The sequence below is a fragment of the Elephas maximus genome, chromosome 1, assembly GCF_024166365.1.
Source record: "Elephas maximus indicus isolate mEleMax1 chromosome 1, mEleMax1 primary haplotype, whole genome shotgun sequence".
Taxonomy (NCBI): domain Eukaryota; kingdom Metazoa; phylum Chordata; class Mammalia; order Proboscidea; family Elephantidae; genus Elephas; species Elephas maximus.
The window spans coordinates 21,938,973-21,952,095 of record NC_064819.1 but is presented as its reverse complement, the minus strand read 5'-3'; the positions used below and the strand labels follow the sequence as shown (position 1 = coordinate 21,952,095).

General features: G+C 43.0%; 1 long non-coding RNA gene across 1 annotated transcript; it reads right to left on the bottom strand.

The window, feature by feature from the left end:
• Positions 1-398: 398 nt before the first annotated feature.
• LOC126070496 (uncharacterized) lies at positions 399-11,122 on the bottom strand. Its single transcript, XR_007516210.1, has 5 exons — positions 10,968-11,122; positions 10,457-10,515; positions 9,661-9,750; positions 8,936-9,039; positions 399-2,505 (listed from the first exon to the last, which is right to left on the bottom strand). It is a non-coding gene; the product is annotated as an uncharacterized LOC126070496 (long non-coding RNA).
• Positions 11,123-13,123: the final 2,001 nt, after the last annotated feature.

Sequence of the window (13,123 nt, the reverse complement as noted above, 5' to 3'; positions counted from 1 at the left end):
ACACTGTGGTGCACGGTTCTACTCTGAAAAACATAAAACCACCATGAATTAGAATTAACTTGATAGCAAAGGGGGAGAGGATTATCTATTTTATCTAATCTATCTATCTTTTTTTTAATATAATTTTATTATTCTAAGAAAGGAGAAATGACTCACTATTAAAAATCTATTAATGTAATTTATCAGATTACTCCAAAAAACCCACTGCCGTCGAGTCGATTCTGACTCATAGCAACCCTATAGGACAGAGAAGAACTGCCCCATAGTTTCCAAGGAGCACCTGGTGGGTTTGAACTGCCGACCTCTTGGTTAGCAGCCATAGCACTTAAACACTATGCCACCAGGGTATCATCAGATTACTAGGTTAATATAATTAATCAGATTATCAGATTAAATGGGACTATGGGGAGAGGTGGGTAAAAAGATAATTGAACTCTAAAAATATTTAATTTACTTTATGTTTTAAAAAGTCGTGAAACAATTACGACAAAATCTTATCCCATCTGGGTAACGGGTACATGTACATTTATTACACTCTCTGTTCCCTGATTTTGGAATTTTATACCCGATGGGTCACTATGAGTTGGAATCGACTTGACGGCAACAGGTTTTTATGTACGACACAACGAAACACTGCCCAGTCCTACGCCATCCTCATGATTGTCATTATGCTTGAGCCCGTTGTTGCAGCCACTGTGTCAATCCACCTTGTTGAGGTCTTTCTCTTTTTTGCTGACCCTCTACTTCACCAAGCATGATGTCCTTCTCCAGGGTCTGGTCTCTCCTGATAACATATCCAAAGTACATGAGATGAAGTCCCACCATCCTTGCTTCTAAGAAGCATTCTAGCTGTACTTCCTCCAAGACAGATTTGTTCATTCTTCTGGTAGTCCATGGCAACTTGGTCACCTTGAGGGACCCAGTTACTGGGGTTGAGGGCTAGGGACCATGGTCTCAGGGGACATCTAAGTCAACTGGCATAACGCAGTTCATAAAGAAAACGTTCTACATCCTACTTTGGTGAGTAGCATCTGGGGTCTTAGAAGCTTGCCAGCACCCATCAAAGATACATCTGTGATGTAGCATAGGTCATATTTTATTGGTCATACTATTGGTCTCAATGTATCGGGAACAAACGAGAATGAAGAAAACCAAAGACACGAGGAAAATATTAGTCCAAAGAACTAATGGATCACATGAACTCCAGCCTCTACCAGCCCGAGCCCAGAACTAGATGGTAGCTGGCTACCACCACTGACAGCTCTGACTGGGATCACAACAGAGGGGGAGAAAAATGTAGAAAGAAATTCAAATTCACAAAAACGACCAGACTTTCTGGTCTGACAGAGACTGGAGGAACCCCTAAGACTAGGATCCCCAGACAAGTCACTCTTCTAACTCAAAACTAAAGCCAGTCCTGAAGTTCACCTTTCACCGAAGATTACCAAAGAGCCAAACCAAAGACTGCCATTGAGTCGATTTCAACTCATAGCAATGCCACAGGGTTTCCAAGGCTGTAAATCTCTGTGGCCACAAAGCAGCTGGTGGTTTTGAACCACTGACCTGTTGGTTAGCAGTTGATGGCTTTAACCACTGCACCACCAGGGCTCCCTCACCTAAGATTAGACAGGCCTATAAAACAAAAAATAACACAGGTGAGGAACATGCTCCTTAGATCGATCAAGTATAGGAGATCAAATGGGCAATACCTGCTGAAAAACAATGAGAAGGCAGGAAGGGACTGGAGAACTGGACAAATGGAAACGGGGAACATGGGGTAGAAAGAGGGAGAGTGCTGACACATTGTGGGGATTGCAACCAATGTCCCAAAACAACTTTAAATTTTTGAATGAGAACCTCGTTTACCGTGTCAACTTTCACCTAAAGCACAATAAAATACTACTGAGTGCCCTTAATAAATATTTACAGAGTGAAGAAACCATGGGGAACACCCAATATAAGAAATGATCCTCTACAGCTCATAAAAATAGAATATACACACAAAAAAAATATAATTCAAAGTAGATAAAGCTATTTCTTATTGAATAATGCCCATAAAAATCAACCTCTTACACTTTAGATTTATTCGGTCACGGTGGGGCTTTTGCTTATCAAAAACTAAAAGCCGTCCGTATTGCCCCGAATAAAGAAGTCAAATAAGCCTCAAAGGTCATGGGTGACTTTCTTGGAGATTCCTTTGTTCTTGGCTCAGTTTGGGGATTTGAAATGATGCCTCTCTTTCTTTCTGTGAGAAGGAAGCCTATTTTCCTCGAGGAAGGTGCTGCTCCTTAGGTGGTGTCAGGCGATAGGAGATCATAGTACCCCAGTCAGGCTGTGAGGTAAGACGTCAAAGCTTCAGGATGTGGCATCTCTCTGCTAGCTTCTCTTTGGGTGTATTTGATTCCACCCAAGGCCACTGGCCCCATATAAAACTCTCGAAGCCACTGTCAGAGATATTCATCTCCACAAGATCTTCTTTCACCAAACACGCCATCTGTCTCTATCCTTAGGAAGACACAGAGAAGAAGCAAAGGTGGAATTTAATCACTTGAGGTCTCTAGGCTACTGAACTCCTAACTTTCTGAGCTTTAGCTAAGCTCTTGAATCTCTTTGCTGAGTAAGATCCAGGGGAAAAAAAGAGTCGTTTAAAAAAAAAAAGTTTTATTGAGATATGGCTCACATACCATACAATCCACACATCTAAAGGATATAATTCAATGATCTTTAGTATTTCACAGCTATGTGCAACCATCACCACAGCCAGTTTTAGAACATTTTAATCGCCCCAAAAAGAAACCCCATACACTTTGGCTATCAGCCCACTGGCCACCCCAAACCCCTTCCCTCCAGCCTTAAACCAAACCAAACAAACAAACAAACCTCTTGCCATCATTAATCTACTTTCTGACTACACAGATTTCCCTGTTCTGGAGATTTCGTATGAATGGAATCATATAATAAGTCATCTTTCGTGTCTGGCTTCGTTCACTTAGCACGGCACTTTCAAGGCTCATCTACGTTGTGGCATGGGTCATACGTTATTCCTTTTTATGGCTGAATAGGATTACCTTGCATGGATATGCTACATTTTGTTTAGCCATTTGTCCATTGATGGAGACCTGGGTTGTTTCCACCTTTTGGCTATTATGAATAATGCTTCTATAAACATTCAAGTACAAGTTTTTGTGTGGACACATGTTTTCAGTTCTCTTGGGTATATGCCTAGGAGTGGACTTGCTGTGCCATGTGGTAATTCTATGTTTAGTTTTTGAGAAATTGCCAAACTGTCAATGGTCAAAGTGGATGGGCCATTTTATATTTTAACCAGTAGCTTATGAGTGTTACTATTTCTCCACGTCCTCACCATCCTTTTTTGATTCTAGTCACCCAAAGGGACGTAAAGTGGTATCTCACTGTGGTTTTTATTTTCATTCCCCTGATAACTAATGATATTGAAGCACCTTTTCATGTGCTTATTGGCCATATGTACATCTTTTCCGGAAAAATACCTGTTCGAGTCCTTTGCTTTGTGATAGATTTAGAAGAATCTAAGATTTCCTGGGGTAGTACTACCCTTCCCTGAGTAAGAGGGAACCCTGGGCTATAGATAGATATATGTGGATGTATATTTTTTATTTTTATTTTTTATTTTTTTTTATTATATATGCACACATATAATACATACATATATATATATAACTGGTTTGGTTTGGAAATTTGTATGTGTATATATACATGTACATTTGTATAAAACATGTTGCCATTGAGCCGATTCCCACCCATAGTAACCCTATAGGACAGAGCAGAACTTCCCCATAGGGTTTCCGAGGAGTGGCTGATGGATTTGAACTGCTGACCCTTTGGTTAGCAACCACTGCACCACCAGGGCGCCATACATAAGTAGCCCACAAACCCCAAAATACAGTATTTACTACCTGATCCTTAATAGAAAAAATTTGTTAAACCTAATCCAAGGACTAGAGTAACATTCCCCCTTACTCAGGTCTAAGGGCAGTAGTACTATTCTAGGAAATCTTAGATTCTTCTAAAACTACCACAAAGCAAGGGACTTGAATAAGCATTTCTCCAAAAAAGATGTGCAAATGACCAATAAGCACATGAAAAGATGCTCAGTATCATTAGTCGTCAGGGGAATGCAAATCAAAACCACAATGAGATACCACTTTACACCTCTTGAATGACTAGAACCAAAAAAAGTCAGATGTACATATATGAGCCCTGGTGGTACAGTAGATAAAGCACTCTGCTGCTGAGAGGTTATCGCTTTTAACTCACCAGCTGCTCCGTGGACGAAAGATGTGGCAGTCTGCTTCTGTAAAGATTTACAGCCCTGAAAACCCTATGGGGCAGTTACTCTGTCTTAGAGGGTGGCTATGAGTTGGAATCGACGTGATGGCAGTGGTTATATATATATACACGCTTGGTGTTGTTAGGTGCCGTTGAGTCCGTTCTGGCTCATGGCAACCCTATGTACAACAGAACAAAACACTGCCTGGTCCTGCGCCATCCTCACAATCGTTGCTATGCTTTAGCCCATTGTTGCAGACACTGTGGCAATCCATCTCGTTCAGGGTCTTCCTCTTTTTCACTGACCCTCTACTTTACCAAGCATGATGTCCTTTCCCAGAGACTGGTCCCTCCTGATAACATGTCCAAAGCATGTGAGAAGTCTTGCTATTCTTGCTTCTAAGGAACATTCTTAGCTATACTTCTTCCAAGACAGATTTGCTCATTCTTCTGGCAGTCTATGGTATATTCAATATTCTTCGCCAATACCATAATTCAAAGGCGTCAATTCTTCTTCAGTCTCCCTTATTCATTGTACAGCTTTCATATACGTATGAGGCGACTGAAAACACCATGGATTGAGTCAGGCCCACCTGAGTCCTTAAAAGGGTATCTTTGCTTTTTAACACTTTATAGAGGTCTTTTGCAGCAGATTTACCCCATGCAATGTGTCGCTTGATTTCTTGACTACTGCTTCCATGAGCATTGACTGTAGACCAAGTATAATGAAATCCTTGACAACTTCCATATTTGCTCCATTTATCATGATGTTGCTTATTGGTTCAGTTGTGAGGATTTTTGTTTTCTCTATGTTAAGATGTAATCCATACTGAAGGCTGTGGTCTTTGATCTTCATCAGTAAGTGCTTCAAGTCCTCTTTGCTTTCAGCAAGCAAGGATGTATCATCTACATATGGAAGGTTGTTAATGAGTCTTCCTCCAGTCCTGATGCCCCATTCTTCTTCATATAGTCCAGCTTCTCAGATTATTTGTTTAGTATACAGGTTGAATAAGTATGGTGAAAGATACAACCCTGATGCACACCTTTCTTGACTTTAAACCACACAGTATCCCCTTGTTCTGTATGAACAACTGCCTCTTGGTCTAAGTACAGGTCTTTTAGGAGCACAATTAAGTGTTCTGAAATTCCCATTCTTTGCAATGTTATCATAATTTGTGATTATCCACACAGTTGAACGCCTTTGCATAGTCAATAAAACACAGGCAAACATCTTTCTAGTTTTCTCTGCTTTCGGCCATGATCCATCTGACATCAGCAATGATATACACATATATATGTGTGTGTGTGTATATATACACACACATGCACATGCATATATACATTTTAACTACTTTTATAAAAATGTAAAAATCATTCTTAGCTCAAAGGTCATACAAAAACAGGCTATGGGACAGATTTGGCCCGTGGACTGTAATTTGCTAATCCCTGTCTTGACTGGCCCTGGATCTGGTTCTTGGGGCCAAGGGAATGTGCCCACCCAGTGTCTACACCCTGATTTCTAGACTTTGGCCTATGTATCAGAGATGTTATGCCCAAATTCTCCAGAGTCTGCTCCCAGGGCCTGCACTAGATTCTTCACTAGATTGTTCCTCCTAAGGAAGGACTGGGCCACCAGTGTGAGCTTCCTTAGACCCAAGGAATGACCAGAGAATGCTGTTTAAGGGATGAGGGTCTGGATTTCGCTTGAGCATGATGGCTGGGACATCCACATATATGTGAACGAATCTCCTTGTGGTAGAGGATAGAGACATGACAGGAGGGGACTGGAGGTAGCCTGTGGGTAAAGTCCTGTAGCCAGCTCTCCCATTCAACTTTGTTCTGGTATGGAACTCCAAGGAGTCTGAGAATTTTAAATTTAAACCTGGCCTTTTAATGCAGGTATGCCTGTCAATGGAAAATAGAACCTTATTTTGGTTAATAGTCTGTTACCTTAAGTTGAAACTTTAAAAAATGTAGGCATATGGTACATGGGCCTCTATATGTACCCTTACCCTGGGCCCCACAAACGTTAAGAGCAAACCTGACTCTTCATATCCAGTACCATGTCTTTGAAAAGGCTCATCAATTCCTAAGTCAGTCCCTGGATATCACCAGACTCGCATATATTCCTGAGAGTGGTCCTCTGCATACATCACATCCATCCAGAGAGGTTAGAACTGGGCCGACCTGTAAGCTCCACACGCCTGGCCCAGAAATTTCACCTTGCTACACGCAATCTGGAAACCCTGGTGGCATAGTGGTTAAGTGCTACGGCTGCTAACCAAAGGGTCGGCAGTTTGAATCCGCCAGGCACTCCTTGGAAACTCTATGGGGCAGCTCTACTCTGTCCTATAGGGTCGCTATGAGTCGGAATCAACTTGACAGCGCTGGGTTTAGTTTTTTTGGTTTTACATGCAATCAAAGAGTCAGTATTCCCAAATCCACTAATTTACTGTCACAAACTTAATAATGTTTACGATGGTTTGGGTTATTTATATGAGAGAGCAGATCAGGCGCTAGTTTTCTAAAAAAAATCTTTCTAACGTGTACACTGGGGACAGAAATAACCTTCTAAAGAAGATAACCACACTCACCTACAGTGACTACTGCCATAGAAGAATGCTGCTTCAGTGTTGCGAAAACTTCCAATTTTCTCAAAAGATGATGGAAATCTGAACGTGTATCTAAAAATCTCTGAATTTCTAATGTTGACCATGTAGGTCAAGCAAACTTAACTGCAGCCTGGATTTAGCCAACAGACTACCAGTTTTCCACATCTGCTCTTATTCTCCATAACTGAATCTGAGCTATTCTCAGAGGGGAAGCCCCTCTCCTATTCTTATTAGTTTACTGTATAATCTTCTCCCGTCCACTCTATGAAGTGTAGATATAATGGAAAGAGCAAATAATTGTGACTCAGAAGACTTGACCTCTAAGTCCTCAATTGCCTCCAACTTGTGAATTGCCTCCAAATTCTGTGAGATTTGGCCAAGTCATTTATCATGACTGCCTTAGTTCCCTCAGCTGAGGGGACTGGCTATATGGTACGTTACTTCCTTTAGCTTGCATGTTTTAGAGTTTTACAAATTTTTGTCATCAGAGACATGGTCTAAAGAAAATCTAAAAATGTTAAACTTTGTTTCAAAGCATTTCACTGCAAAGCTCCAGAAGTTATTATCTGTTTATCACTTTTCTCTCAAATCTGGCAATGGTAATAGGAATTTTGAGTTTTCTACAAGATGAGTTTGCCTCAGGTCATTTGCAATACAGCATTACTTTTTTTTTTCCATCAAGCGTCAATAGGAACAATCACCTTTATAGTTTCATTTCACACGTACAAAATAAAGAGTCTCTAACAGTCAGAAAGCATAGCCATTACCTTCCCCCCAGCCCCCCGCCACAGGGAGAAAAATACCCCAAGGATGCCTAATAGGTAAGCTATGACAATACATTTTACATTTTGTTCTCTGTATTTTGTCCTTGAGACTAAGCTGTGCGCAACAACTCCTGGTTTCTCTGCTTTTAGGAGGGGTTGTTTGGACTCATGTAATGGGGTTGATTTACAAAAATGTTAATAATGTGCAACTATGGAGAGCACCACAGTCTATCAACAAAGGAGGACACAGAGCATATTTTTTAAGTCCCTGAGTGTCAGAGCCCTGGTGGCCCAGTGGTCAAGAGCTTGGCTGCTAACCAAAAGGTTGGCAGTTTGAATCCACCAGATGGTCCTCAGAAGCCCTATGAGGCAGTTCTACTCTGTCCAAAAGGGTAGCTATGAGTCGGAATCCTCCCGACCACAATGGGTTATGGGTTAACTGAGTGTCACAGAAGATGCCAGAGAACAGCTCTGGGAGTGGGAGCTGTTGGGAGACATATGTAAATAAGCGCATCCTCAATGAGTTATGAGGAATATCACAAGTCATCCTTTTTCTTTTTTTTTAAAGTAATTAAAAAAATTATTGATACACAGTTTACATACCATAAAATTCACCTATTTTTGATGTATATTTCAATGGATTTCAGCATATTTACAGAGTTGTACAACCACCTGCACATTTTAATTTTAGAACACTTCCATTATGCTGCAAGAAACCATCTGCCCATTTACAGTCATCGCCACCCCAGACCCAGCCAACCACTTACCTACTTTCTGTCTTTCTATATTTGCCCTTTTTGGACATTTCATATGAATGGAATCATACGCTCTATGTTCTTTTGCTCAAGCTTCTTTTATTCGGTATCATGTTTTTGAGCTTCATCCAGGCTATAGCATGTTACCAGTGCTTTGTTCTGTTTTTTCGCTGAGTACTATTCTGCGTTTTTTAATCCATTCACAAGTTGATAGACGCGTGGGTTGCTTTCACTTTTTGTGTATTGTAAATAACGCTACTATGAATGTCCATGTGCAAGCCTTTGTGAGCAAGTCCTTCTCAACTTAATAGTTAAAGAATAAAGGTTGGAACATGAATTGCCTCTTTTGTTGTCGATAATAACTTTGGGGAAATCAATATTCATGGAATGTCACCCTGACTCACTCGTATCCTGATGTGCAGCAGTGAAAAGAGTGGCTATCCAGAAATCATGCAGGCAATGGGGACAGGCCTTGGGGGCAATCAGGGGAGCTTACCAGGCATATGAACATCAGCTGTCAATGTGTTGTAGAAGGAAAAGGTTGACTGTAGCTACTCAGTCATCAGCTTGGGGCTGCATTCATTTCTCAAGGGTTTGTCTCTGAACGGACAGGAAAATTTTTTAGTAGCCCTGTAAGGGGAGTGCTGCGAATTAAGTTTCTAGGACTGCTTCTTTGTCTTCTTCAAGGTCAGCCCTCTAAGAATGACATTTTCTCTTTCCACGTTGTCAAGGGAGCTAGCTTTCTATTGTCTTCTTTTCACAGATACCATTTTGAGATTTGGCCCTCAACCGTCCCCCATGCTAATCCATAGACAGTCGCAGAGCAGAATCTGGCTCGCCAGTCCCCTTCCTCTACCCATGACTTAAGGGTTTTATTATTAACCTCAATGTGGAAACAGGATGAAAAACAAAGCAACATGGGGCAGTGGCAAAGATGCCTCAGATCTTATAGAATCATCATAGTAGGTATTCCCTGGTCTATAATGAAATATAGGGAATCCATTTCCTGTTCTATTCTGAAATATCCCTGGGGCTAGGTAGTCTTCCTTTCTTACATAATTTCTGGGTGGTCTCCTATGGGCTCATTCTTCAATTTTATCCATTTTTTGTGGGGGGCACGGGGGCAGAGTGGAGCGCTCCGCTCTCCTTCTGTTTTTATTTTGGCCCTTTTTTTTATAATTCTTCTGTATAAGGGAATTAAAGAAAAAAAAATTGAGGTACCTGATAGGATCTGAAATGGCCAGTTTGAGGACTGGGTGTGATTTCTTGTTTGCTTGTTCCGTTTTCACCTTAGCAGCAGCCATCCTCATACTGTTTCAAAGAGAAAAATGTCTGGTAATGATGATGTAACTACCCTGCGACTCCTCCCTGTCACATATCCGCGTAATTGCCACACTGTAACCAACCTAAGAAAGAGACATGTACCCTTTTAAGCCAATCACCTTACAGAGCTGGCCACAGGACGCCCTGTCTTACAGGCCCTGCCACAGGAAATCCTGCCTTAAAATGACCTACTACCTATGGAGTAATGTCTTTCGATGATCTAAGCCTGTAATTACCAATCATATAATGTCTTCCAATGATCTAAGTTTGTAAACACCAATCAAGTAAAGCGTTTCATAGCCATGCCTATAAAAGGTCACTACTGAGTTGCAATGTTCGATTACTGGATTCCATTGCGAAGAGTTCAGTCTATTCTGAGCTGGAGCTCTCTCTTTTCTTTCAATAAATTTCTCAGTTTTACATTAATCAGAGTATGAATAGTTACTCTATGACACTTCTCTTTAGCACCTGAGAATGAAGAAGGTAGAGGTAGGGCACACATGTCTAAGATTTCTTGGCTCAGATGGAATATTAAGGTCTCTGGTGAAATTCACTTCTCTAGTCTCCTTTTTGGCCCTAGCCATCTGTCGGGGGACAGTCCCAGTAAGGAAAGACCCTCACTGTGTGTTCTGGAAGATAATCTGAAGGACCGACATATAGCCCTTTCTAGATTCATGAGTTCAGGGAAACTTACTGACACAGGCAAGCAGCTGCTCTCCAGTGGCGGCTGGCTGGAGTATTTTCCACAACCACCTAGCAAGGGACACAAACTCATATACCATTCCAGCTGGGACCAAGGCTCATTGTTTTCTCCAACGTCCTTGGGCAGTCAGTGTTCCCAGGGACTTCACATCCAGGCCCAGATGTTTCCCTTCTTGTTACTAAGGCATTCCTCTGCCTTAGCCACTGGCCCAGTCACGCCACACCCGACGTTGTACCCTAGCCCGAGTCTATCCTGAGTTCATCTCTAGCATGCTTCGGGAAAGAGCAAAGCTGATTCCATTAGGGAGGGGATGCATATAGCTGAATAGTGTTACCCTATGGTCCACCCTGTATAGCCTCCTAACGTCCTTATAATCTTACCGCCCCCTGTTCTGTGATAGCCCTCGGACTTGGTATGCAGAGAAGCATTGCAAACCCAGACCATATACTCAGTATAACCAACAACACAGGAAAAGACATAATAATAAGAGTCCCAATATCACCTAGAAGCCTGTCTGCCAGGTGGATGGGAGGGATTGCAGCCAGCTGGAGACAAGGTCAGTGGCGTCATGTTTGATAACAGTGATTTGTTGCTGTAAGTCCTGCAGAGCCAAAGACACATTTTTGGAGGCATCAGGGCTATACATGCAGCATTCAGTTTTTATCGTGGGTGGTGGTCAGGATGTCAAGGGCCATCCTACTCTGAAGGACGACCTTCCATATTTGTTGAACACTGGGGAGGGTGGTGTAAATATTAGCAGGTATGTAAAAAAAAAAAAAAAAAAATTTTTTTTTTATGTACGGCCGCCCCCATGTGCAGTGCCCCACCCAGCTGTAGGGCAGTTATGGCCACCCGTGTAAGCCACGTCTAAAGCCACTCTTTGGGCAATGGGTATGCCCGTGCCCATAGGCTTTGCTTTTGTTTCCCTAACTAACTATTGGCAACAACTAGCAGGGTTCTAGCACAGTGTTGTCGGGGGTCCAACCCATCACTCAGAGGGGACAAGAGGTATTAGTCCCATTCCAACACTCCCAGTAAAGGGGAACTTGGCCCTTTATAAGAACTTGTTCTACTTGCAGTAGGGCATTATATACTACTCATGGCTTTCTCTAACATAATGTACCTCTCTTTTGTTCCTCACCACAACTGGGACCAAAATCCCAGTGGCACGTTCTTATTACTTTGCCTTGGCCACAGGCCTTACTCGTACCCCTCTACCCCTCAGGGTAGCAGGCTACGGTCTAATTTGCATGGCTGACCTTGTATTAACACTCCTAAAGCCTGTATTTGTTTTACAGCGACCTTTGCCTCTTGGAAGGCCTCCTCTTTTGTCTCTCAGTCCCACACTGCTTCTTTTTTACGTTCTCTGTCTCACTCATTCTCTTCCTCTCTAGGCCCCCGTATCACTTTCACATCTAATCTTTTTGTTTCTCTCTCCTTCAGTCTGACTTCTTTTTTGACTAACCTATATAGGGGCCATAGGGTGTGGGCTACATGGGGTATGAAGGAGCACCAATGCCCCAGGAGCCCGACAAATGCCTGTAGTTGCTTCACAGTTTCTGGGCATGGGTAGGCTTGGACTTTATCACTGCTTCGGTCATCACTTGAGTCTTACCCGACCAGATAACACCCAAGTACTTGACCAACAAACCGGGTCCCTGTGTTTTTCCCTCGTTCACTGCCCAACCTGGTGACAGGAGGTGCATGACTACCTCGCCAGCTGCAGTCTGCAAAGAAGCAAATGAGTCAGAAGTCAGCATGACATCATCAACATAGTGGAATAAGCCACTTCAGCCGGGGGAATCTACTGCTTGAGGTCAGTGGCAGTCACGCCATGGCATATAGTGGGGCTATGCAGGTACCCTTGTGGGAGCACAGTGAAAGTCTACTGTCTCACCTCCCAACTGAAGGCAAACTGGTCCTGGCTTCCTGAGTGTACAGGGATGCTAAAGAAAGCATTAGCCAAGTCAAGCACAAAGCAGTAAGTGCCCAATACCTCCCCCATTTGCCCCATCATCTGTGTGATGGTGGGTACAGGTGTAAACAAGGTGAGGCTCACCTTATTCAATTCTCAATAGTCTTACTGTCATTCTCCAGGAGCCATCTGCCTTGTGCATTGGCCAGACAGGACTATTGAAGGGGCTATTGGCTGGCCTCAGAATCCCCACTGGGTGTAGCTCTTCTGCGGCCTCAGTGATTTCTTTGTGTCCGCCAGGGAGGTGGTACTGCTTAAGGGCCATGACTCGAGCTAGGGAGTGCAACTGCACAGGGGACCATTTAAACATTACCTTGTACTACAGCTTTTATGGCTCTCACTTGCAGGTGGAACTCACTGGAGGTCTGTAGCTCCAGCCCCAACAAGATACCTCTGTCCAGAATGTATTCCAGTATCGGTGCTATATGCACTTGGTAGGCCTTTGGGGGTAGCCTTCTAATCTGCAGCACTAGTTTGATTTGGCACGCCCTGATGGCCCCACCCCCGTACCCATCAATAGCTGTTAGTGGGGGTCCAGTGTATGATCATTTCGATGTGTGACCTCCAGTTCCCTGTCACCCAGCAGAGGGCTTCCTGCACCTGCAGCGCACTTTGGCCACACCTCTAGTCGAAGGGTGAGAGACACTCCCACCCCTCGGCGGGGGAGCCGTAGGCTTGGCCTC